Raw genomic sequence first — 27,557 nt, forward strand, 5'->3', positions numbered from 1 at the left:
GTTAGGCAGAACTGAATGTTAAATTTGAAATGATCTCAAGATAGTCAGTTCTGCTATAACGCAATGTATTGCCTTCCTAACAATCATCACACTATGCAAAATTATGCCATGAAAGCCACAGGCTTACAGGAAAAGTGGAGTAAGGAGCACAGTACTCCAAAGCTTCATCAATGACACACGTAAATAAAAGAGATAAGAACCTACTAAAACTGTCAGCACAGTTTTATGCATGTTAACTGGTTAAGGAATATGTAAATACTACAATAAATATGGTGCTTTACCTTGAAAGGTTTGCTTGGGGAGGTGGGCGCTGGAAGGGTTGCAGCTTGTGAGATTTTGTGAAGGGGTGCAAGGAAGATTGCACAAAATCAGATAGAAAATTATAACATCAGAGGTGGATAGGTGTGGCTTGCAGTACATGGTGAAATGAGGGGCCTGTTAGATTACTGAGGTGTGTGTATGTATATTTTGTTGATTAGTCCAGCTGGAAGAAGTTTTCTGCATTCACTTAATGTTTTTCACAAAAGAAATCATGTATAAGCAAAAATGCGAAATTCATGATACACCCCAAAATTTTCCCTAATGTATCAATTGGGTTGGAATGAATTTGTATTTTCCCCAAATAAGCAATACAGCAGAACTGATTGCAGTCTTATTCCCTAGTTTTTATATAAAGAAATTGAGACCCAGTCAGCCTAAGTGAAGTTTTGTAGCCAGGTTGAGTATGGATTCCTAGACATCGGGTTCCTGTCCTAAAGGGAGTGTCCACCATGCTCCATTTCCTCTTTCACTGTATTTTATAAATTCCTGCTATTTGCTGATGATAATATTGTTTTAGTACTTAACTATTTTAATGTAGGTCTCAGAGCTAGCTCTTTAATGTAGATACCAGAACTTAATATCTGGAATCCAATAAATGTTTGTGAATGAATGAATGAATGAGTGAATGAAGGTAGTGAATGGACATAATCAAGTCCAGGTTCACTGTGGATTCAGTTCCAGACCTAAGAGTGTAGATGAAAAGATGGAGCAGCATCTTTTAAAGTTCAGGACAGCAGTGATCTTTCTGTGTTCTATTCAAGCCTTCTTGGATTGGTTTGGATTTTAGTAAAATGACGAAGTGTGTGGTGGGGAGGGGGGCTTTTGTGACAGACCACAGACAAGTTATTAAACCTCTCCAGATAATATGGGATCTACCTCTTTGGTTTTTGTAAGAATTAAGGGAGATATATATACATATATGTAAAATCTCCTTAGCACGTGCTGGGCATATGGCAAGAGTTCAATAAGTGGCAACACTTACTATGACTACTGCTGCTGCTACTACCACTGCTGCTTTCCCAACATACTCTCTGTGTGTTGAAGGGAACTGAGGACCAGTAAATGTGGGAGAAGGAGCCCTGGCAGTCTTCCTAGGTACTGGTTCAGTTTTCTTAATTGCTTACTGGACCTCTCCACCCAGCTGTGTAATAGGACTTCAAACTCAACATGTCACACTCATTACCTTACTTCAAATGTGCTCTCCCTCATGCATTCCCACCACATTAATGCCATCCCTATTTGCCCAGGCTAAACACTTCAGTCGTCCTTTACTTGCTCCATAGGTTATTCATTCGTTCATGTCTGGTTTTATTGATAACCAGTTGGGTCTCAGGCATCTGCCAATGTGCTTCAAGAAATAAACAGTAATGAGACATGATCCTTGTCGTGAAGACAGGGTTTCATTCTGTCAGGCTGGAGTGCAGTGGTGCAGTCTCAACTCACTGCAACCTCCACTTCCCAAGTTCAAGCAATTTTCCTGCCTCAGCCTCCTGAGTAATGGGGATTAGAGGCATCTGCTACCATGCCTGGCTAATTTTGTATTTTTAGTAAAGACAGGGTTACTTGTGCCTCAGCCTCTCAAGTAGCTGGAATTACAAGTGTGCCACCACATCCAGCTAATTTTTGTATTCAGTAGGGACAGGGTTTCACCTTGTTAGCCAGGCTGATCTCAAACTCCTGGCCTCAAGCGATCTGCCCACCTCAGCCTCCCAAAGTGCTGGGATTACAGGCATGAGCCACTACACCTGGCCGGATTTATTTATTCTTTCAGCAAATATTTATTGAACAAATTCCATAGGCCAGGCCCTGTCCTGGGAGCTGGTGATGTAGAAGTGAGCAAAACAGAGTCCCTACCCTGAGGCAGCTTACATTCTACTTAGACAGAAATTAACAATAGACCTGTGATGCCAGGCATTAATTAAAACAAGAGCAATAAGCAAAGGGGGTGCTAGTTTGGGAATCTTTTCTAGATCCTAGGGCTGCATTTATGCTCATGTGAGGCTGGAATTAGCCATTCACATCCACACCCATCATCATGCAGCTCTATGTTGTCTTTAAAAAAAAAAAAATTACATGAAAAAGATAGCTTGTGTTTACTATCAAATCAGCCAAGTGTAGAGATTGTCTAGCGTTGTACACATTGTTCTGATAATAGTTTAAATACTTTGAAATCTGCATCATTACCATGGGGGAGACAACATGTTCTTGTTTAAAAAAAAAAAAACCATGAAAACACACACAGAACAGATGACTGACTTACAGCATCTTAATGTGAGCAAATTTTTAGTTTCAGGTTTTGTGACTTCATAATCTCTGGGGAATTTTCCTCCATAATGTTTAGGAAAAAAAATCACTCCCTACTGTTTTTTTTAAAGAATTAAAAGTCTCACTTGTGTGTTAAGAATATGCACTTAGGCCTGTTAAAAAATTATGATTACCCCCAAAAGGGTGGGCTTTTATGACCTTTTACATTTTTTAAGTAAAGCCTTCCATCTGGTTAAAAAATATCTCTTAGAAAAGCCCCTTTACTGCGTTTGTGTTCCTTAGTAAATGCTATATTTGTTCCTTAGAAAATTTGCTCTTGAGCAAGTCTATTTTGACCTGCTGTAATTTAATCCAAAGGGAGAAAAATATTAAATTAATGAAATTTTATCAAAAAGACATTATGTTTATATATAATAGTTTGGTGTCTTAATTATTATCCTCCTAAATTATATCAACTTATAATTTTTAATTTAATTTTCAAAAAAAAGATACTTTTTGGTCACCTAATTAAATGCAATGCTGTTTCATTTCAGAAGTAACGTCTTAAAGTAGTTCTTTGATCACTCCCAAAGACGTGCTGAAACATAGCAACTGAATATAATTTCTAATCAATGACTTTTTTTAGACATAATAGCAGATGCTCGAGCCATCCATGGGGTGTGTTTTGGTCCATTTGGTTTAGTCACCCAATGAGTCATTTGAAATAATCACTTAGCACTAGTTTTAACAAAAATACCTGATTTTTCAATTCCCATCTCACACCAAATGTAAATAAACTCTGTAGGAACAAGGACTTTTTCTGTTTAAATCACTGCTATATTCCCAGTGCATAGAACAAGGCAAGGCCTATAGTAAACATTCAATCAATATTGGGTAGAAAAAGCTCTTTTTTTTGAGTCGGAGTTTTGCTGGTTTTGCTCAGGCTGGAACGTGATGACATGATCTCAGCTCATGCAACCTCCACCTCCCAGGTTCAAGTGATTCTCCTGCCTCAGCCTCCTGAGTAGCTGGGATTACAGGTGTGCACCACCACACCCAGCTAATTTTGTTATTTTTAGTAGAGACAGGGTTTCACCATGTTGGCCAGACTGGTCTTGAACTCCTGACCTCAGGTGATCTGCACACTTCATCCTCCCAAAGTGCTGGGATTACAGGCGTGAGTCACCGTGCCCAGCCAGGAAAAGCTCTTTTAAGTAGGACCTCCATGGGGGCAAATAACAGAGTGTGTAGAATTGCATGTTTTTAAAAGATGATAAACACCAAAGGCAACATTGAAAGGGAAGGAGAATGCCCCCCAGACACAGCCAGAGAAGAGAAGAGAATCTGGGGAGCACCATGAGGTGGGCTCAGGATCTTCTTCCTTCTTCTTCCTGGGATAGTGCTGGGCATGTGGTAGGCCCCAAATAAATGTAGGCAATAGGCACACATTCGATTTAATTCAGTGCATATTTGAGGACCAGTTATGAGTTGTGCAAGTCACCAGGGAGAATATAACAATGAAGAAGACAAGGTCTTTTTCCTCAAAGGATCAAAGCCTCAGAGTTTTTAGTCCCGGCAACATAGTTTCATTTTTCTTTCAAGAGGGCTGCATCCCTGAACCACTGTCCAGGGACTCCAATGAAGAAGCTCTAGAGGGCTATGTCTGAGAAATCACCCAGGTCAGCTCTGCCCATCAAGGGCAAGATGTAGAACACATCTATCAATGTGGACTTGATGACCTCAAATTCTAAATGCTTCTTTACCAGTCTTAAAATGAGGATTTCTCTCCCCAAGGCCCACATAGGATGCTCACCTGGCTTGCTGGGAGTCACCTCTGTTGGCACTGCTGGTGTAGCTGAATTTGGCATTGTCCATTGTCTCATCTTTACTTTACAGATTAGAGCCAGAAAGGTTAAGCAGCTTTCCTGAGATCATGCCGCTTGTCGGTAGCTGAGCCAGTCCCAGTATATAGGTCTTCTAACTCAGAGGTCAGTGCTGTTTCCATGACACCCTTTTCCCTCAACTCACTCTGTGTGTGGGAGACAGAAAACACTGAGTACACCCCAAATTGCTTATCAGTGGAATGTTAGTCAGCATTGGAAACGAGAATGATTACCCCTTGCAGCCTGCCACCACAACCACCCCGGAGGGATACATGTGTCTACCATCTTCAGGGGCTTTGCAGCCCTAGGGAGTTATTTAGTTCCAGATATTGCAGACCCTAAGGAAAAATAAATAGTGATGACCTCAGAGAGAAGGGAGAGGAAATGACCCCCTCCCTTCCTGACTGTGGGATCTTGAGCAAGTTATGGAATCCTTCTGAACTTGTCTTCTCATCTCTAAAATGACTACAAGAGTGCTTGCCTTATGATTGCTGTGAGAATTAAATGTATGAAAAGCCCTTAGTAAGGGCTTATACTGAGTGCTTCATAAATGTTAGCTGTTTTTAAAGAGTTATTACTTTTAAAGATAAAATTATGCCTCATACACATATCAAATGAACATGTATCCAAGGTTTATCTAACTGATTCATTAACGAGGGACTCAATAAGGTGTTACAACCAATTCACAGGAGAATTCAAAGAGCAGGTCCATATAGAGGCCGTCAGGAATGCTGAAGTGAATTTACCTAGTAGATACAAACTGGCTTCTTCCACTGAAAGAGAGGGAAAGCAGCTGCACTTCCACTGCACAAAATTTATTCATGTCTATGAGTGAAAATCACTTATACTGCTCTTCATTACCTACAACTTACACAGTAGTAAAATTGCTCGCAGACCCTAAAACATGCAGAGACCTCATAGAATCAGATAACTTGGAAGGGTCTCCTAGGCAATGCCTAGTTTTCCATTGACAACACCCATTAATCATTCAGGTTCATTTTAACAATTTTCGCAATTATATCCTACACAGTGTGTATTATTGCTCGTTCCTTAATTACATCCTAGGAATGTTTTTGAGAACCAATAAGATATGTGAAAAATGCCATAAGAGCCATGATTTTATACTACCACGATTTTACAAATAGTGGTAGTATAAAAGAGAGGGATGAGGCTGGCTGAATCTAACCTCTGATACTTTCCATATATCTTGGATAAGTCACTTAACACCCCGTGCCTCTGTTTTCTTAGCTGTAAGTCAGGATATTTAAGATGCACAGTGCAGGGTTGCTGTGAGGATTAGATGAGGTGACACATGGGAAAGTATTTGGGAAAATGAAAAATGCTATTCCAAAATGAGATGTGATTATATTATGGCTCTCAGCTTAGCTTGGGGTTCATTTTTCTTTAAGAAGAAGAATCTGTGGAACAAGAGATGAGGTGATGAGTTATTAAACTCACCAGGTCATTATTACTGCAAGTTGTAAATCACATGGATATGTCTTTACTCAGTAACAGTAATTTATGGCACCACTGTTAGTCCAAAAGCACTTCTCCAGTATTCACCCACATGCCCTCAGGGCTCCAGAGAGGTTAGCAGTGCCAGGAATGGTGACGTTGATGACCATGGGGGCTATGTATCTTTAATTAAAAATGGAAGGACTGTATTTTATTCTCCCCCACCTCATTCCCCGGTGCTGTCATCCCAGAGTCTCTCCCAGTGATCATGTACAAAGAGACTCATTTCACCAGCCTGGGGGGACTCTCAGGAATTTGCAGGAATTGGGAAGGAAAAGCTCTGGCCCAGCACACTCCCCTCCTGGTCCAGTTCTGCATTTTGTAATTGAGAAGGGATAGGAGGGTTTGGAGTGAGTCCAGGAAGTGACACTGAAATCATGGAAAGGAGATGAAGAATGAACCCTGGGTAGGAGGGGCAGCCGCCCAGCCTGGAAAAGAGGAGGGATGGAGGGCATGACCCCACATGCAGGAATATGCTTCCAAGAGGCTGACTTTCCAAAAAGGCTGGTGCAAAGGAAAGTCACTTCAACTGCAACTCACGAGTTTGGGTTATGGAGACTGAAGAGCTTTCTGTGTATGTTGCTGAATACCGCGGGCATACTTAAGGTTGCACTAAGATCTTCTCGGGAGATTTTGAAGGGTAAGAACAGATCTCTCTCAATCTGAGAGGTTACAGATCATGCCTCCCTAGAGGTAAAAGCCTGATTCGGATTTGAAGGAAGGGAAAAACCAAGAACAGGAAACCACCCTCGATTGTCTTGACTTGTTTATTGTGAGTAAGGAAAGGCCAGCCTGCTCGCCTCCTCTCCCCCACACCCATGAGGTGATCCAGCACACCTGGCTCTCTTGTGACATGGCATTCAGTCCCCTGCCTTCTGGTTGTTGGCAGACTTACTGGCTCTCCTTAGACTGAGCTCTTCCAAGGCAGAGCCTTGGTTTCTGCCTCTGTTCCCAGATCCTGGGGCAGGCCTGGCACAGAGAAGGTCCAACATAGTTGTTGAACCAGTGCATTGATGAGTGACTTACTGACCAGCTGAGGTCAGGTCAGCAGAAATCTCAGTGCCTGAGATGATAATGTCAGAAATCCACTTTAAAAGCCAGTTTAGTCAGCCAAGCTTTGGGCTTGAGCTCTGGTGAGCTGTTCACCAGAAAATAGTAAGGGAAGCCTAAGTCTGAATTTGAGCTTTCGTAGTGAGACTATTTTCAGCTTTCTCAGAGACAGCATCTGTAAATAATCAGGCAGAAGCCTTTTATAAAACAACATAGGAAAAACCTCAAAGACTATTCTAAGGCTGCAACATTTAAACAAGATTTTTAACCCATGGGGACGCCAAGATCAACATGGAGCTTCCTGCACATAAAAGTCTGGAATTTCATAGCAGTGTGGGGGCAAAAGCTATGATCGCATTTGCCCCCTTCTAAATTATATACTGCTTAGTGTTAACGTGAACAGAGGACTGGATGGTGACGGGCTCACAGCTTACGTCAGTCCCACTATAATCTTCACTCTTCTGTAATGCAGCATCCATGTGATAGAGGCTGGGGGAGTCATCAGGCTGGCTGCACTGATATAAGGCAAAAGGGTCACTTGCAGGTCATGCCATGATTTAAGTCTTGGATGTAATTTATAACAGGGCTTTCATTCCACATAGAAAAATGATAAGGGACGTTGGTTCTATAATTGTTTTCTCTCTCTAAAAGATGCTGTTCTGAAAATTTGGTTTAGTGGCAGCTATAAATACTCATCTGTAGCACCTCCCCAAGTCATTTTCTTTTCCCTCCCATTTGGAAGAAGGAGTGAGATACTGTCTTCCAGGATGAGAGAGATGACCTTAAAGCTTGACATCAGATGAAACGTTCAGCTGTCTCAACCTGCATGATTCTCTTCTGGGAAGGAGAGACTGGTCTCCAAGCACTTCTTACACCTCCTCTAAACCAGGAACCACATCAGCACATTCTGACTGAGCTAACTTCAATTGCAGCACATTCTGACTGAGCTAACCTCAACTGTAAAAGAGTGAAAAAAACAGAATGCCCCAAAGTCGTTCTTACTCTCAGACTAGCCCTGGGCGTGTGTGGTCAGTACGACAGGAAAGCTACTGAAAGTTCAATCTGTTTCCCTTAAAAATTTCATTTACTGGTTTCTCAAGTTACCTGAAATTTCCACTAGTAAGAGTCATTTCTTAAGATTTTTCTGGGAAGGCATTCACTGATACTGGGAAGGCTAATATTTGAATGACTGTCATCATGGTACCTGATAGTTTATGTAATATGAAGAAAGAAAAAATGATTTATAACCCAAAGTATTTTTGAGGTTATTTTGTTTAAAAAAATAGGAAGAAGAATTTTACTTGGAAAAAATCGTACGTATTTTAATTTTAATCCTGTGCATTCTAGACTTGAAGGGAATGTCACATCTTCATTTTTGTATTCCTAGTTAACATGATGTCCTGCCCATGTTCTAGGCCAATAAATAATGTTTTTGTTTTGTTTTGAGGTTGGGTCTCACTGTCTTGTCCAGGCTCTAGTGCAGTGGCACCATCATGGCTCACTGCAGCCTTGAACTCCTGGGCTGAAGCAGTCCTCCCACCTCATCTTCCCAAGGAGCTAGGATTACAGGCATCAACACCACACCCAGCTAATTATTGTTTTTAAGAGATGGGGTCTCACTGTGTTGTCCAGGCCAATCTTGAACTCTTGGCCTCAAATGATCCTCCTACCTTGGCCTCCCAAAGTATTGGGATTACAGGCATAAGCCACTGTGCCCAGCTCCAGTAAAAATTGTTTTGAACAAATGAGTGAGAAGTGTGTTTACAGGGCAAAAGCCTCTGGGGCTAGCTGGCTGTGGGTCCAGTGTGTCTTCTTTCTAAAAACTAAGAAATTTATATAAACAAAAATATCAGAGTAGGAATTTAAAGAGAGCATTGGTATAATTTTTAATAATTTATACTTTTTATCTCATGGGTTTCATAATGTGCATGAGCAGCTAACCGTACTTGCCCAACCCTTCCATATGTACATGCTTAGAATGTAATGCATAGACTGTGTGCACATGTGCATATATGTACATGTATATTGTAAAGCTATAAAAATATAGATTATTAACAATAGTTACCTCTGGGGGGGTAAAACTGGAAAAGGTAAAGGCAACTCTCACATTTTTTACCTTATATATTGCTAATTGTTTGAATTTTTCTTTTAATGAGTATGCATTTGTGTATCTCGAGTTCTTAACATATGACCTGGCAGTTAATAAACATTCAGTATTTAACAAATAGGGTAATCAGTCAATTGAGTGGCAAAAAATTATACTCAAACCTTTGATTTTGAGAGGTTTTGGAAAGGGATGATGATAAAGAAATTGAACTGAGGGCTTAGGAAAGAGAGCATGGTCTGGGTCTATTGCTAAAAGAGGCCATCGAAAATAAAAGAATAATTTGGGTTTGCCATTGCTAAACTGCATATTTTCCACCCTTAAAGGTGCTCCAAGTTAGCTACCTAACTGGTATTGGCCAATTACATAGTCCTAATCATGGATGCCCTTAAGACTGAACAAAGGCCAAATCACCTGGCAAGGAGGCCACTAACTAACCCTGATGACTGTTACCTTGTAGGGCTGGACAGGCATGGCAGTGTAAAAGGCCTTTGTACTCACAGATGTGTGGCTTGCTGGACCATCTGAAGGCCTAATGAGACTGTCCTGGGAAGGGGACAGCAATCCAGTGACTCACTCAGCAGTAATTTGCCTGGGTTGACTGGATAGGCCTGTTGTATAGATTGGAGTCTGAAGATTAATATGATGGGTGAAAACTTTTAGCTTCAATCCAGCTGGTATGGCCTAAATGCATAAAACCTACTTTTGGCTTCTCATTGAGGAACTAAGTTGGGGATATTTTAACATGCTTGAATGGCAGTTTGGAGTCTATTTGAAGACACTGGCAGGAATGTCTAGATAAGACTACCATCAGTGGTCAGTCACTGGCATCACTGAAGTATTTCAACTGAGTGAAGGAAGCGCCACTCAGCTCCAGTCTGGGTGGCAGAGTCCTTTCAAATGCGGCTTCAGCACAGACTTTCTGTGCATTACTCATGCTGTGAAGTAGGTGATTTAAGCCACTGACTTTCTAAATTAAAGGCATAAAGAGGCAGACATGTAATTCTTTTAATTACACATTCATATTTCTACTACATTCCTCTGAGCCGTTCATGTCTGCCTCCTGCCTCATCAGCCTACCAGCCGAAAACAAGCAACGGGAATGTGGAAGATCTGAAAAGGGGTGAAAGACCCAACTCACTCGTTTGTACTACAGCTTTTCTCAAAGAAAAATAAAGGCACCATGTCTGGAAACTTGGACAATGGGAGATCTGACTTCTACTGATCGTAGGGAATAGTGAAGTCTTTCAAGATAGGAGTCATACCTTTATACATTTTTTGCCATCTGCTCTCTATTAACATGGGCTATTAATAAAACATATTTTGTTTATATCACCAGGTGAGGAGATTGCATTCATCTTGTTTTTCTATCAAAGTATGTGCATATAACCTTAATACAGAGTTTTCACAACTTGACAATAGTGACAGGCTTTGTTTGCAGATGTGTAGCCCTGTACAATTTAAAGCTGTGTGGCTTTGTTCACCACCTTTATTAGGATTTTCATGGATAGGGCCAGACAGGGCAGGGTAAACAGGTTAGGAAGGACTAGTTTGAATAATTTCTGATAGGTCTAAACTATAGATGTGGTCCCTAGTTGCATAGTACCTGGCCCTGGAATGATTAGGATAGAGAAGCATTGCTTCCGGGGTTCTACAGGTCAGGTAGAGATGTGCCTCTAGGTTACTTTGCATCTCAAAGGCATGCTGCTTTCCCGGCCCTTGGCTATCTTTAAGAATTAGCCCCAGAGGGAAAGGTAGTCTTTCTCCAGCCTGAAAGGTTTTTTTTTTTTTTAGGATGTTAAAACATTGTCATAATATACCAAAAATGAGAAATAGATGCAAACAAATGAATTTAACATTAGAATCTTTCTTAGTCGCCTCTCTTAGAGTTGCAAAATCATTTGCCAAATATGTTCTCATTTACACAGTCCTTAAGTTACTGTCCAGTCAGGCGTTTAACCTCTACCTTGGGAGAAGGATAATGCAGAACCCCCTTTCCTTTACCTAGGAACTTGTTATGACTTTTAAAATTTTAGACTCTTTCCATTTCTGCTATTTATACAGAAGACATTTGATCTGCATTTATTTTGTTGATTTATAAAACCCAATGAGGGTTTTGCCTTTTCTGTGTCCTTGGAAATACTAAGGCATTACTCTAGTTTGCCTCAATTTCTCTACCCCTTGGCAGCTAGCCAGAGGAAAATTTTTCCTGTTCTAAGACTGGAGCAACTTTGGGGCTGAAATTTCATTTTAGTGATACACGTGTTAAATTGCCATCAAACACTTCATCATCTCATGTTTGGGTGATTTTCTGATTATCTATTGCTTGAAACAAACCATTTTAAAACTGATTGTCTTAAAGCAATTTATTATTATTATTATTATTATAGATCTGATCCTGTGGGTCAGGAATTCAGACTGTACAGCAGACACAACTCTCCTTTGCGTCACAATCCGGGGTCTCAGCCGGCATGCCAGGCACAGCTGAGAGCTGGAATTGCAGGGGGTGGCCTAGCACTCTCTCATCCTAGGCTCTCTCTTTTATTTTTTTTAATTTTTTATTGGATTATAGGTTTTGGGGTACATGAGCAGAGCATGCAAGACAGTTGCGTAGGTACACACATGGCAGTGTGCTTTGCTTTTCTTCTCCCCTTCACCCACATTTGGCATTTCTCCCCAGGCTATCCCTCCCCACCTCCCCCTCCCACTGGCCCTCCCCTTTTCCCCCCAATAGACCCCACTGTTTAGTACTCCCCTTTCTGTGTCATTTTTCATCACCCACCTATGAGTGAGAATATGCGGTGTTTCATTTTCTGTTCTTGTGTCAGTTTGCTGAGGATGATGTTCTCCAGATTCATCCATGTCCCTACAAACGACACGAACTCATCATTTCTGATTGCTGCATAATATTCCATGGTGTATATGTGCCACATTTTTCCAATCCAGTCTATTATCAATGGGCATTTGGGTTGATTCCAGGTCTTTGCTATTGTAAACAGTGCTGCAATGAACATTCGTGTACATGTGTCCTTATAGTAGAACGATTTATAGTCTTTTGGATATATACCCAGTAATGGGATTGCTGTGTCAAATGGAATTTCTATTTCTAAGGCCTTGAGGAATCGCCACACTGTCTTCCACAATGGTTGAACTAATTTACACTCCCACCAACAGTGTAAAAGTGTTCCTTTTTCTCCACATCCTCTCCAGCATCTGTTGTCTCCAGATTTTTTAATGATCGCCATTCTAACTGGCATGAGATGGTATCTCAATGTGGTTTTGATTTGCATCTCTCTGATGACCAGTGACGATGAGCATTTTTTCATATGACTGTTGGCCTCATATATGTCTTCTTTCGTAAAGTATCTGTTCATATCCTTTGCCCACTTTTGAATGGGCTTGTTTGTTTTTTTCCTGTAAATCTGTTTGAGTTCTTTGTAAATTCTGGATATCAGCCCTTTGTCAGATGGGTAGACTGCAAAAATTTTTTCCCATTCTGTTGGTTGCCGATCCACTCTAGTGACTGTTTCTTTTGCCGTGCAGAAGCTGTGGAGTTTCATTAGGTCCCATTTGTCTATTTTGGCTTTTGTTGCCAATGCTTTTGGTGTTTTGTTCATGAAGTCCTTGCCTACTCCTATGTCCTGGATGGTTTTGCCTAGATTTCCTTCTAGGGTTTTTATGGTGCCAGGTCTTATGTTTAAGTCTTTAATCCATCTGGAGTTAATTTTAGTGTAAGGTGTCAGGAAGGGGTCCAGTTTCTGCTTTCTGCACATGGCTAGCCAGTTTTCCCAACACCATTTGTTAAACAGGGAATCCTTTCCCCATGGCTTGTTTTTGTCAGGTTTATCAAAGATTGTATAGTTGTATGTACGTTGTGTTGCCTCCGGTGCCTCTGTTTTGTTCCATTGGTCTATATCTCTGTTTTGGTACCAGTACCATGCTGTTTTGATTACTGTAGCCTTGTAGTATAGTTTGAAATCTGGTAGTGTGATGCCCCCCGCTGTGTTCTTTTTGCTTAGAATTGACTTGGCTATGTGGGCTCTCTTTTGGTTCCATATGAAGTTCATGGTGGTTTTTTCCAGTTCTGTGAAGAAAGTCAGTGGTAGCTTGATGGGGATAGCGTTGATTCTGTAAATTACTTTGGGCAGTATAGCCATTTTCACAATGTTAATTCTTCCTAACCATGAACATGGAATGTTTCTCCATCTGTTTGTGTCCTCTCTGATTTCGTTGAGCAGTGGTTTGTAGTTCTCCTTGAAGAGGTCCCTTACGTTCCTTGTGAGTTGTATTCCAAGGTATTTTATTCTTTTTGTAGCAATTGCGAATGGCAGTTCGCTCTTGATTTGGCTTTCTTTAAGTCTGTTATTGGTGTAGATGAATGCTTGTGATTTTTGCACATTGATTTTATATCCTGAGACTTTGCTGAAGTTGCTTATCAGTTTCAGGAGTTTTTGGGCTGAGGCGATGGGGTCTTCTAGGTATACTATCATGTCGTCTGCAAATAGAGACAATTTGGCTTCCACCTTTCCTATTTGAATACCCTTTATTTCTTTTTCTTGCCTGATTGCTCTGGCTAGAACTTCCAGTACTATATTGAATAGGAGTGGTGAGAGAGGGCATCCTTGTCTAGTGCCAGATTTTAAAGGGAATGCTTCCAGTTTTTGCCCATTCAGTATGATATTGGCTGTTGGTTTGTCATAAATAGCTTTTATTACTTTGAGATACGTTCCATCGATACCGAGTTTATTGAGGGTTTTTAGCATAAAGGGCTGTTGAATTTTGTCAAATGCCTTCTCTGCGTCAATTGAGATAATCATGTGGTTTTTGTTTTTGGTTCTGTTTATGTGGTGAATTATGTTGATAGACTTGCGTATGTTGAACCAGCCTTGCATCCCTGGGATGAATCCTACTTGATCATGATGAATAAGTTTTTTGATTTGCTGTTGCAATCGGCTTGCCAATATTTTATTGAAGATTTTTGCATCTATGTTTATCATGGATATTGGCCTGAAGTTTTCTTTTCTTGTTGGGTCTCTGCTGGGTTTTGGTATCAGGATGATGTTGGTCTCATAAAATGATTTGGGAAGGATTCCCTCTTTTTGGATTGTTTGAAATAGTTTTAGAAGGAATGGTACCAGCTCCTCCTTGTGTGTCTGGTAGAATTCGGCTGTGAACCCGTCTGGACCTGGGCTTTTTTTGTGTGGTAGGCTCTTAATTGCTGCCTCAACTTCAGACCTTGTTATTGGTCTATTCATAGTTTCAGCTTCCTCCTGGTTTAGGCTTGGGAGGACACAGGAGTCCAGGAATTTATCCATTTCTTCCAGGTTTACTAGTTTATGCGCATAGAGTTGTTTGTAATATTCTCTGATGATGGTTTGAATTTCTGTGGAATCTGTGGTGATTTCCCCTTTATCATTTTTTATTGCATCTATTTGGTTGTTCTCTCTTTTCTTTTTAATCAATCTGGCTAGTGGTCTGTCTATTTTGTTGATCTTTTCAAAAAACCAGCTCTTGGATTTATTGATTTTTTGAAGGGTTTTTCGTGTCTCTATCTCCTTCAGCTCAGCTCTGATCTTAGTTATTTCTTGTCTTCTGCTGGGTTTTGAGTTTTTTTGATCTTGCTCCTCTAGCTCTTTCAATTTTGACGATAGGGTGTCAATTTTGGATCTCTCCATTCTCCTCATATGGGCACTTATTGCTATATACTTTCCTCTAGAGACTGCTTTAAATGTGTCCCAGAGGTTCTGGCACGTTGTGTCTTCGTTCTCATTGGTTTCGAAGAACTTCTTTATTTCTGCCTTCATTTCATTGTTTACCCAGTCAACATTCAAGAGCCAGTTGTTCAGTTTCCATGAAGCTGTGCGGTTCTGGGTCGGTTTCTGAATTCGGAGTTCTAACTTGATTGCACTATGGTCTGAGAGGCTGTTTGTTATGATTTCAGTTGTTTTGCATTTGTTGAGCAGTGCTTTACTTCCAATTATGAGGTCAATTTTAGAGTAGGTGTGATGTGGTGCTGAGAAGAATGTATATTCTGTGGATTTGGGGTGGAGAGTTCTGTAAATGTCTATGAGGTTTGCTTGCTCCAGGTCTGAGTTCAAGCCCTGGATATCCTTGTTGATTTTCTGTCTGGTTGATCTGTCTAGTATTGACAGTGGAGTGTTAAAGTCTCCCACTATTATTGTGTGGGAGTCTCTTTGTAAGTCGTTAAGAACTTGCCTTATGTATCTGGGTGCTCCTGCATTGGGTCCATATATGTTTAGGATCGTTAGCTCTTCTTGTTGTATTGATCCTTTTACCATTATGTAATGGCCTTCTTTGTCTCTTTTGATCTTCGTTGCTTTAAAGTCTATTTTATCAGAGATGAGAATTGCAACTCCTGCTTTTTTTTGCTTTCCATTAGCTTGGTAAATCTTCCTCCATCCCTTTATTTTGAGCCTTTGTGTATCCTTGCATGTGAGATGGGTTTCCTGGATACAGCACACTGATGGGTTTTGGATTTTTATCCAGTTTGCCAGTCTGTGTCTTTTGATTGGTGCATTTAGTCCATTTACATTTAGGGTTAATATTGTTATGTGTGAATTTGATACTGCCATTTTGATGCTAAGTGGCTGTTTTTCCCGTTAGTTGTTGTAGATTCTTCATTATGTTGAAGCTCTTTAGCATTCAGTGTGATTTTGGAATGGCTGGTACTGGTTGATCCTTTCTATGTGTAGTGCCTCTTTTAGGAGCTCTTGTAAAGCAGGCCTGGTGGTGACAAAATCTCTGAGTACTTGCTTGTTCGCAAAGGATTTTATTTTTCCTTCACTTCTGAAGCTCAGTTTGGCTGGATATGAAATTCTGGGTTGAAAGTTCTTTTCTTTAAGAATGTTGAATATTGGCCCCCACTCTCTTCTGGCTTGTAGTGTTTCTGCCGAGAGATCTGCTGTGAGTCTGAAGGGCTTCCCTTTGTGGGTGACCCGACCTTTCTCTCTGGGTGCCCTTAGTATTCTCTCCTTTATTTCAACCCTGGTGAATCTGACGATTATGTGCCTTGGGGTTGCTCTTCTTGCGGAATATCTTTGTGGTGTTCTCTGTATTTCCTGCAGTTGAGTGTTGGCCTGTCTTGCTAGGTGGGGGAAATTTTCCTGGATGATGTCCTGAAGTGTATTTTCCAGCTTGGATTCATTCTCTTCGTCCCCTTCTGGTACACCTATCAAAAGGTTAGGTCTTTTCACATAGTCCCACATTTCTTGGAGACTTTGTTCATTCCTTTTTGCGCTTTTTTCTCTGATCTTGGTTTCTCGTTTTATTTCATTGAGTTGGTCTTCGACTTCAGATATTCTTTCTTCTGCTTGGTCAATTCGGCTATTGAAACTTGTGTTTGCTTCGCGAAGTTCTCATATTGTGTTTTTCAGCTCCTTTAATTCATTCATATTCCTCTCTAAGTTATCCATTCTTGTTATCATTTCCTCGAATCTTTTTTCAAATCTTTTTTCAAGGTTCTTAGTTTCTTTGCATTGATTTAATACATGATCTTTTAGCTCACAAAAGTTTCTCATTATCCATCTTCTGAAGTCTAATTCCGTCATTTTGTCACAGTCATTCTCCGTCCAGCTTTGTTCCCTTGCTGGTGAGGAGTTTTGGTCCTTTCTAGGAGGCGAGGTGTTCTGGTTTTGGGTGTTTTCCTCCTTTTTGCGCTGGTTTCTTCCCATCTTTGTGGATTTGTCTGCTGGTCGTTTGCGTAGTTGCTGACTTTTCGATTGGGTCTCTGAGTGGACACCCGGAATGTTGATGATGAAGTATTTCTGTTGCTTGGTTTTCCTTCTACCAGTCTAGCCCCTTTGCTGTACAACTGCTGAGGTCCGCTCCATACCCTGCTTGTCTGGGGTGCACCTCTAGCAGCTGTGGCACAGCGAGGGATGCTACCAGTTTCTTTTTCTGCTATCTTTGTCCCAGGATGATGCCTGCCTAATGTCAGTCTTTTGGATATAGAGGGGTCAGGGAGCTGCTTGAGGAGACAGTTTGTACTTTATATGGGCTTAATTGCTGAGCTGTGCGCTCTGTTGTTCATTCAGGGCTGTTAGGCTGCTATGTTTGATTCTGCTGCAACAGAGGTCATTTAAAAACCCTTTTTTTTTTTTTTTCTCAAATGCTCTGTGTTAAGGGGTTTGGGCTTTATTTTTGGATGTTCGATGAGGTGTGTTGCCCAGCTAGAAGGCAGACTAGCCACTGTTTGGCTGCCGAGGCTCCGCCCTGCTGTTGTGTGATTCGCCCTGTTCCTGCAGGCTCTGCTGTGGTCTCCTCCCCACCCTGCGGCGGAGTCTCTTCGTTGTAGCATGTTGCCTCAGCAACAGCAGGCTGCGTCAGCAGTAGGCGTGTATCTCAGTAGGGACAGGTTGCCTCGGCAACGGCTGGCTGCGTCAGCAGTGGGCGTGTATCTCAGTTGGGGCGGGTTGCCTCGGCAACAGCTGGCTGCGTCAGCAGTGGGCGTGTATCTCAGTTGGGGCGGGTTGCCTCGGTAGTGGTGGACGCCCCTCCCCCACAGAGTGTCTCGGACCGTCTGCTTGGGATAGTTTGAAATCGCGGTTTTGTTCATCCCACTGGGTATCCCAAACGATCTGTCCCTGCAATCCCCTGGGCTGGGCTACTGTCCAAGTCTCGTTCAGTCTCAAGTCCAGCCCTCTCAAGTCTCAGGTTGGCGGTTCAACAGGGCACCCGGACAAGCGCGCCCTGTGGGGATTGCTGGGTAGGGCCGGCCACTGCCGCCCCGGCTGCCGGCTTCGCCAGGCAGACCTACTGCCTGGCGTCCCGTGTCTTTTTATACTTGGGAGTTTCCCCGTTCTGTGGGCAACAAAAATCAGTCTGTAAATGCAGCTCTGACTCACCGTTTGCGGATTCAACGCGAGCTCCAATCCTGGGTTGTTCTCACAGCGCCATCTTAAGTCCTCCCCCAAAAAACAGGCTCTCTCTAATGAACCAGCTTGGGCTCCCTCCAGCATGGCAGCCTCAGGGCAGTCAGATTTCTAGCAAGGGCTCCAAGAACAAATCTTCCAAGAGTCAGAAAGTGGAAGCTGCTGGTCTCTTAAGGCTTAGCTTGGAAATTGGCCCGGCATTCTTTCTGCCGTATTCTGTTGGTTAAGTTTTCACAGAGGTCACCCCCACCAACCTACTCTGCAGATTCAAGGAGAGAGGACATAGATATCACCTCTTAATGGGGGGAATAGCAGAGAATTTGTGATCATTGTTAATCTACCACAGATGACATATCAACAATCCCAGACAGTTACCACTTCTACAAAAATTATTTTTATCTCACTCTGCATCTGCTTAAGAAGGTAAATATTCAACTGCAGTTCATTTCAGAGTTCTTCCTGTATGAAGATTGTTGACAGCAAATGGTTTGATAGAAACATTTTGACTTCAAACTCAACTAATGATTCTGTATCATCTAAAATATATACAAGGCCAGGTACAGTGGCTCACGCCTGTAATCCCACCACTTTGGGAGGCCAAGGCTGGTGGATCACCTGAGGTCAGGAGTTCGAGACCAGGCTAAACAATATGGTAAAACCCTGTCTCTATTAAAATTATAAAAATTAGCCGGGCATGGTGGCATGTCCCTATAGTCCCAGCTACTTAGGAGGCTGAGGCAGGATAATCACTTGAACCCAAGGTGGCAGTGAGCCAAGATCACACCACTACACTCCACCTTGGGCAACAGAGTAAGACTCTGTCTCAAAAAGAAAATAAATAAAATAAAATAAAAACAATGTATATGATGCCTTACTTTAATTGGATATTTTCCAGATAATTTTAAGATATATTAGCCAATACCTATATCAGCTCTTTTCATTTTGTGGATGAGGAAGCTGAGGATCTAAATAGTTAAGTGACTTGTCCCAGATCACATGACTGACTACAAATGGGGGCAGAGGTGTTACACGAAAAAGGTCTAGATCCAGACCCCAAGAGAAGGTTCTTGGATCTCGTGCATGAAAGAATTCAGGGGAGTCCTCAGTGCAAAGTGAAACAAGTTTATTAAGAAAGTAAAGGAAGGCCAGGCGCGGTGGCTCACACCTGTAATCCCAGCACTTTGGGAGGCCGAAGCGGGTGGATCACGAGGTCAAGAGATTGAGACCATCCTGGTCAACATGGTGAAACCCCATCTCTACTAAAAATACAAAAAATTAGCTGGGCATGGTGGCGCTTGCCTGTAATCCCAGCTACTCAGGAGGCTGAGGCAGGAGAATTGCCTGAACCCAGGAGGCAGAGGTTGCGGTGAGCCGAGATCACGCCATTGCACTCCAGCCTGGGTAATAAGAGCGAAACTCCGTCTCAAAAAAAAAAAAAAAAAAAAGAAAAGAAAGAAAGAAAGAAAAGGAATGAAAGAATGGTTACCCCCATGGATAGAGCAGCCCTGAAGGGTCTGGTTGCCCTTTTTTATGGTTATTTCTTGATATGCTAAACAAGGGTGGTTATTCATGTCTCCTCTTTTCAGACCATATAGGGTAACTTCCTGATGTTTCTATGGCATTTGTAAACTGTCACAGTGCTTGCTGGTGGGAGGGTAGCAGTGCAGACGACCAGAGGTCACTCTCGTGCCCATCTTGGTTTGGGTAGGTTTTAGCCAGCTTCGTTACTGCAACTTGTTTTATCCAGCAAGGTCTTTATGACCTGTGTCTTGTGCCGACCTCCTCTCTCATCCTAGAATGACTTAAACACCTAGGAATGCAGCCCAGTAGATTTCAGACTCATTTTACCTGACTCCTATTTAAGATGGAGTTGCTCTGGTTCACTTGCCTCTGACAGGAGCAGATCCAGAGTTGAGTAAGTTTGTACTTTCATTGATGGTTTCCTTGAATTCCTTAATATAGGTAGAAGTAAGCTGAAGATCATGGTAAGAACTTTTTAAAGAAATATCATTTGGGATAGTTTATCTCCTAGAATGAAGAAAAGATCCTTTATTGCACCTTTATACTTGGTGTTTCCATGGCCCTTACACTTACAAAGTACCTCCATACCCATTATCTACTTTGCTTCACATGCTGATCTGATGAAAGAGGTATTAATAATACCATTTTCAAATAGGAAGCAGAGGTACAGAGAGATTAAGCAAATCACTTAAGGGTCACACAGCTAACTGTAGCAATGGCGCCCAAGCCCACGACTTTAAACTCTGAATTCTGCCATTTCTCACTGTGTTCTTCACCCTCTCTCACCCTGGTTTCTTGGGCCTTAGAGCAGCACACATGTGGCTTAGCTGTGCAGGGCGGGACCATCCTCCTAAGGGACAAAAATGGGGGGCTTCCAAGGACTGAATCACCCAGAGTAGTTAGGGGAAGGCAAGAGTTTCAAGCCACCACCAGCAACATTGGGAGAAATGGGAACACTTTCTAATTGTGGACAGTTCCAATTTTGTCTGTCTCCAGGGAGAACTAATACTGTTATGATTTCTCCTGATGCATATGAAATCAGTTGCTACAGCAATGACCAGTGTTTCTTGGAACTTGCTGACAGCAACAGGCCTCAGAAATGAAATTTCTCCTCTGTGAATCATGTTTCCGATGCTGGCTTCACTATTCCAGCACCTCTACTGTGTCCACTTCCCATCGTGATCTCTTCCTGCTGGGAAGGTAGGGCAAGGTAAGTCTCTGCTCTAGTTGCTAGATAGACATGTGACTGCATAATGGCCTTGGGAACTGTGGCTTGGTGGTGGTCCTTAGGGGAAGGGACCTTGTCTGTGTTGGTCACCACTATAACCTTTAGAATAATGTCTGGCTCAAGTGCTAAAAAAAAAAAATATAGTCATGCACTGTATAATGACGGTTTGGTCAATGACAGACTGAATATACAATGGTGGTCCTGTTAGATTAAGATGGACCTGCCTTATACAGGTGTATCATTGTTTATCTTTTATATTATATTGCTATTGTACTTCTTCTATGTTTAGATATCCTCAGATACACAGGTACTTACCATCGTGTTACCATTGCCTGCAGTATTCAGTACAGTAGCATGCTATATAGGTTTGTAGCCTAGGAAAAATAGCCTAGCTGTGTAGTAGGCTATACATCTAGGTTTGTCTAAGTAAACTCTGTGACATTTGCATAATGATGAAATATCTTAATGATGCATTTCTTAGAACATCTCCCTATCATTAAGTGATGAATGAGTGTGTGTGTGTCTGTGTGCATGTGTGTATATATGTAAAGTTAATGAATGATTGCTAATTACTGCAGTTCTTTAAACCTGGTGTACTTTCCCTCATATCCATGCCCTTGCTTGTGCTAGACCCTCTGCCTGGAATGTTCTTTCCTTCCTTCTTCCTTTTCTACCCACCCTCTGCCCCTACCCACCCCCCCAACACCATCCCCACCTATCAGTTTGCCAAGCTTCATCTCACACTCTCCAGAGTGTAGGGCAAGATATGTCTTCTAACTTTAATTATTATATTATTTTAAAAAATTTTAAGTACAGAGACCTAAAGGACCTTAATCTTCCCTAGACCTGGTGCCTTCTCCATGACTCCCAAAAAGGAGAATCTGAACAGTGTTTGTGCCGCAGTAGGGGGCCCAGCATACTGGGAGAAGTCCCAGGCCCTGTAATATGAATGGAAACTTGGAGTTACCTCTTTCTCATAATGGAAGAGATTCCCTACCAAAGAGGAGGCACAGAAGCCATTTTCAATGAGTCATTGAATTCCTCTACGATATAGTAACAAGCCATTTAACCAAATGTTGAGGGAGCAGTTAAAGAGACCCATAACTCACAGATAGCCTCGCAGTGACTCCCATTATATCTCTTATCAGCCTCTGACTTGATTCATCCTGCTTTTCATCCTTCCCTGGACATCAGACCATCTCATAATCCCCAGTTCTGTTTAGTGTTTCAGTCACCTCCAACAGCCAGTGTGGGATCAGTTCTTCACTAGATGTTCCTGGCTGGTCTTTACTGTTTTAGCTTGCTTTTTCTTCTTGATGAAACAATCCCCAAAATGAATTTTTTGGGGGTCAACACATGTAAAATATCAGGTTTGCATTGTTAACTTATAGATTTTTTGGTTTCTTTAATACAATAGGAACTGGAGAATCTAGACAAAGAGGTTTAAAAGTCAAGTTATCTCTGTACCCCACAAATATTTCACCCATATCTACTAACATGATGATAACTCAGTTAAAGGTTATGAAAATCAGTAGTCTGACCAGGAACTAGTGCTACTGATGATCATTTCTCATTATTTTTCTTCAGTTCAAACTTATTTAAAGCCTAATATATTCAACAGCAGAGTATTGAGTAGTTGAAGAAAGGCAGATGTGAATTACAGCGTGATTAGGTTCATAAGTCACCTCAGTGTTACTGCACTTTTTCCCAGAAAAGTTGTGAAACTATTTATTCCATTTCTCTTAGTTCCTGAAGAGCCACTTCCTTTTCTCTGTTGACACATAACTGCTTGCCCCAGTGCCTTAGAGAAACTTCCAAAGGTCTAAATGCAAAGCATTTTAAATTTCATAGAAGTCACAAAATAAGACAGCCCAGTGTACATGGATGACAACAGAGGCAACTTTTACAAATAAGTCAATTTTGCAGGCATCTATTGTGTGGTTGCAAATGTTAGTCTATGACAGGTAAACAAATAATTATAGTTCAGTGAGCCACAAAAAATAACAGCATCTTATTGTACAAGATGATGTGATGGTGCAGAGAAGCTCTTGAGCAGGGTGGTAAGGAGTTAGGCCTAACATGTGTCTAGATACTGGAATTTATATCTGGGATGGAGTTAGCTTCATAAGGATTTAGGCACTACCTCACCCTTAGGCCTGGGGAAAGAGAATATCATGGTGATACAAGGAAAAGGCTGCAGTAACTGAGGACAGAAAATCTAGGTAGGAGCCTTCGGTCTGCACTTTGCTAGTTTCCTGACTTTGAGTTGTCTGTTCACTTTACTGAGGGGTAGTTGCCTCATCTGTAAAATGGAAATGGCATAAGCTCCTACATCATGCAGAACTGTTGCTGCAATCAAATGAAATAATGTTAGTAAACTGCAAAGCTTCATGCAAATGTTTGCCATCACCTTGGCTCTTCAATGTATATAATGCTGGTGACATAAATAATACCTTCATTCCATGTTTGTACAGATGCATTTTGAAAGTAACCTTTGAAAATCAGGCTCCTCTCTTGTTTTGGGGACAGTAGTTTTATTAGATGCAGAGAAGCATTTGAATATTCTAAGTGAAATATTAGGAAATAATTCCTACCATCCTTCCTAGCCTTGCAGGTGATTGCATAATTTTGAAAGGTGTTTGAAATCTCTTGACCACCCTCACAAATGTATCACTGGACCTTAATCAAGAGTTTTAGAGAAGCTGCACCAGTTTGCTGTGGTCTGCAGGCTGAGAACAAGCCTGTTTGGTGGTCAGAGGCCTGGCTCTATCCTTGGGCAAGTCACTTCACCTCTGGGCCACCCTTTTCTAACTTCAGATTCACTGGTGAAACACATTGATCATTAAGGACTCTTCTTTCCTTAAAGATCTGTGTTTGCATAAGAGTTTGGTTGTTTGGTTGTTTTGTTGTTTGTTTTTTGAGACAGAGTTTTGCTCTTGTTGCCCAGGCTGACATGATGTCAGCTCACTGCAACCTCTGTCTCCTGGGTTCAAGAGATTATCCTGCCTCAGCCTCCCAAGTAGGTGGGATTATAAGCATGTGCCACCACACCACTAATTTTGTATGTTTAGTAGAGACGGGGTTTCACCATGTTGGTCAGGCTGGTCTCAAACTTCTGACCTCAGGTACCTCAGGTGATCCACCCACCTCGGCCTCCCAAAGTGCTGGGATTACAGGTGTAGACACTGCACCTGACCAAAGTTTGGTTGTTCATTTATTTTGTTTTGCTTTTGCTTACTCTCTTTACCAATTTACAAGTCACCTCTGGAGCATCCCATTTTAAAATGAAATTTTACTTTCAAAATCATTGTAAAGTCACATGCAGTTGTAAGAAATAATATTGAGAGTTCCTGTGTACTCCTTACGCAGTTCTTCCCAATGGTAACATCTTACAAAACAATAGTACAGTATTACAACCAGCATATTGACCCTGACAAAGTCAAGATACAGAACATGTCTGTTATCACAAAGATTCTACATGTTTTCTTCCGTTTCCCTCCACCTGCTACTTAATCCCTGGCAACCACTAATATGTTCTCCATTTCTATAGTTTTGTCATTTCAAGAATGTCATATAAATGGAATCGTAAATATATAACCTTTCATGTTGGTGTTCCCCAACCTCACTGAGCATAACTGTCTAGAGATTCATTAAGACTGTTGCGTGTATCAGTACTTCATTCCTTTTTAATTGGTGAGTAGTATTCCATCATGTTGTATGTACTGTATCATAGTTTATTTAGCTATTCACTATCTAGGGACATCTGAATTATTTCCAGGTTGGGGCCATTATTAATAAATCTTCTACAAATACTCATGTACAGATTCTGTTTTAAATTTTTTGTAGAGATGGGGTCACATTATGTTGCCCAGGCTGCTCTTGAGCTCCTGGCCTCAAATAATTCTCCTGCCTTGGTCTCCCAAAGTGCTGGGATTGTAGCACTGTCCCTGGGCAGCATGTACATATTTTTTGTAAGCCTAAGTCATCCTTTTTCTAGAATAAGTGACTAGAAGTGAAATTGCTGAATCATCTAGTCGTTGCATGTTCCATTGTTCAGGAAACTACTAAACTATTTTCTAGAGTGGCTGTACCATTTTACATTCTCACCAGCAGCATATGAGTGATCTACTTTCCAGCATTTGGTGGGGTCATTGTTTTTATGTCAGCCATTCTGATAGATGTCTAGTGGTATATCATTGTGGCTTTAATTTACATTACCCTAATGGCTGGTGATGTTGAATATCTCTCTGTGTGTTTATTTGCCATCTATCTGTCTTCTTCAGTCAAATGTCTCTTCACGTCTTCTGCCCATATTCAAATGAGATCATTTGTATTTTTGCTGTTCAGTTATTTCCTTTGATTAATGATTGTATGGTATTCCTTCTTGCATCCTCTTACTTTCAGTCTTCCTGTATGTTATATTTGAAATGAGTTTCTTGGAGACAGCATATAATTGAGTCATGTGTTTTTAATCCTCTATGCCATTCTCCATCTTTAAATTGTAATGCTTTAAATGTAATTATTGCTATGTTAGGGCTTAGATCTGCTGTTTGATTTTTTTTGTCATTGTTACCTGTTTTTTATAGCTCTCTTTTCATTTTCTTGCCTTCTAGTGGGTTATCTGAACAATTTTTAGAATTCCATTTTGATATCTCCATAGTGGTTTCTAGTGAGTTCCTTTGCATAACTTTCTTAATAGTTTCTTTAGGTTCTGCATTATATATCTACACAACTTATCAAAATCTACTGCTATTGTCATTTCACTAGTTCTAATGAAGTACAGAAACTTTACCTCCCTTTATCCTTTCCATTTATATTATGTTTGTCTTTAAATTTACCTATATATATTAAGAACCAAACCAAACAGTTTTATCATCTTTGCTTTATCATCAAGCATAATTTAGAAAATTCAAGAGGAAGAGAAAAGGCTATTGTATTTACCTATATTTTTGCTTACTGTCTTCTTCCTTTCTAATATTAAAGATTTCTTTTTTTTTCTGTTTATAGGACTTTCTTTACCTAACTTTTCAGATTAGGACTGTTGGATTTTTCAGATTAGGACTGTTGGAGACATCACTTTTTTCCTTCCTTGAGAATGTCTTTATTTCCCCTTTCATTTTTGAAGGATATTTTTGCTGGATATCGGACTCTGGGTTATCAGTTATTTTCTTTCGGCACTTGAAAACTCTCTTGCCTTGTCCTTCTGGCTTTCCTATTTTCTGATGATAAAATAACCACCATTCAAATAGTCTAGGTTCCCCACCCAGGCATGGGTGGAGTTGGGGCCACAGTTTATACTGTGGTGTCTGGCTGGCATAGAGCATTTATTATTGAAAAGTTTTCTATCTTGCCAGGCTGCTTCATTCCTAAAGAGATGGGCTTTTGTTGGGATTTTTTTTTTTTTTGTATGTGCTCTTTGGCATTTCCAAGTTGTTGTCTTCTTCACTCTAAGTCTGGGATAGAAATAATTGCTGGGTGTGGTGGCCCACACCTGTAATCCCAGCACTTTGGGAGGCCAAGGCGGGTGGATGACTTGCGGTCAGGAGTTTGAGGCCAGCCTGGTCAACATGGTGAAACCCTGTCTCTACAAAAAATGCAAAAATTAGCCGGGCATGGTGGTGCATGCCTATAATCCCAGCTACTTAGGAGGCTGATACAAGAGAATCACTTGAACGGGGAGGAGGAGGTTGCAGTGAGCTGAGATCACCCCACTGTACTCTAGCCTGGGCAGCAGAAGGAGACTTCATCTCAAAAAAAATAAAAATAAAAATAAATCAACCATGTGCTGTTCTGTGAGTTCTGATGGGATCTGTAGCTTGGCTGCCTTTACTTCACCTTTCAGAGTCTTCTTATGTTTGTTTCCTATCTGATGTCGGGGTTTTAGTTATACTTAGCAGAAGTGGGGAAAAGTGTGTCCACTTCATCTTCCACAAGTGGAAGTCCTAGAACTTTCATTTTTAGTTGACTTGGTTTTTCAAGCTCAATATTTTATGAACATGCTGCACCACTTAACAAAGCAGAAGGCTACAGAACCACCTGCAGGAAACATTTGTTTCTAGGATTTATGTGAGAGGAAAAGTGTCTACCATGTGCTTGGCACTTCATGCTTAATTTCACTTAATCCTCAGAAGAATGCAACAGGGAGGGTATTATTAACCCTGATTTACAGAGGCGAGAACTGAACTTCAGAGAAATTAAGTAACTTGTTCCAGATCACACAGCTAGTAATTGGAAGATCAGGAACTTGAAGCCAGTTTTGCCCACATTTTCTCCCCTCCACATGCCTCATTCAGTGCATTAGTGCAACGAGAACAGAGATGATCTTTCCTGCCTCTTGGGCTTATCTGTACTTAGGAAATCCATGCAGCTCCGTGTCAGTTTTCAGGTAGGGGAAACATGCTCATGTATGCATGGTTATGTGTGTAAGAGTAGGTATAACTGCATAATAACAAAGGAGCTCTATACTTACCTTATGGGATCAAATTAGTGAAAGATTTCAGAATGTTAACATGTTCTAGTATTGTTGCTATATAAAATATGTTCATGATATAAGAAAATGATTTTCATGAATGAATAAATACCTACAAAATCATGAATAAAACAACTCATTGGTCCTCTTTATAAGAATGATTGCTTTTTTTGGAAAGGAGACATTTTTTGGTGGGGGTAGGGACAGAGTTTTGCTCTTGTTGCTCAGTCTGGAGTACAATGATGCAATCTTGGTTCACTGCAAACTCTGCCTCTCAGATTTAGGTGATTCTCCTGCCTCAGCCTCCTGAGTAGCTGGGATTACAGGCGCC

The 27,557-nt window shown here is 41.2% G+C and overlaps 1 protein-coding gene across 3 annotated transcripts in view; it reads left to right on the forward strand.

The window, feature by feature from the left end:
- COLEC12 (collectin subfamily member 12) overlaps positions 1-27,557 on the forward strand; it is a 191,126-nt gene that overhangs the window by 72,646 nt on the left and 90,923 nt on the right. Inside the window, exon 1 of one of the 3 annotated variants that reach the window (XM_078346916.1) lies at positions 20,589-20,739. The exons of the other annotated variants lie outside the window; for them this stretch is intronic. The gene's annotated coding sequence lies outside the window, so the exon portion shown is untranslated. Of the gene's footprint in view, positions 1-20,588; positions 20,740-27,557 lie in introns of those variants that run through there. 3 annotated transcript variants of the gene reach the window in all.

This window comes from Callithrix jacchus, chromosome 13, assembly GCF_049354715.1.
Source record: "Callithrix jacchus isolate 240 chromosome 13, calJac240_pri, whole genome shotgun sequence".
Taxonomy (NCBI): domain Eukaryota; kingdom Metazoa; phylum Chordata; class Mammalia; order Primates; family Cebidae; genus Callithrix; species Callithrix jacchus.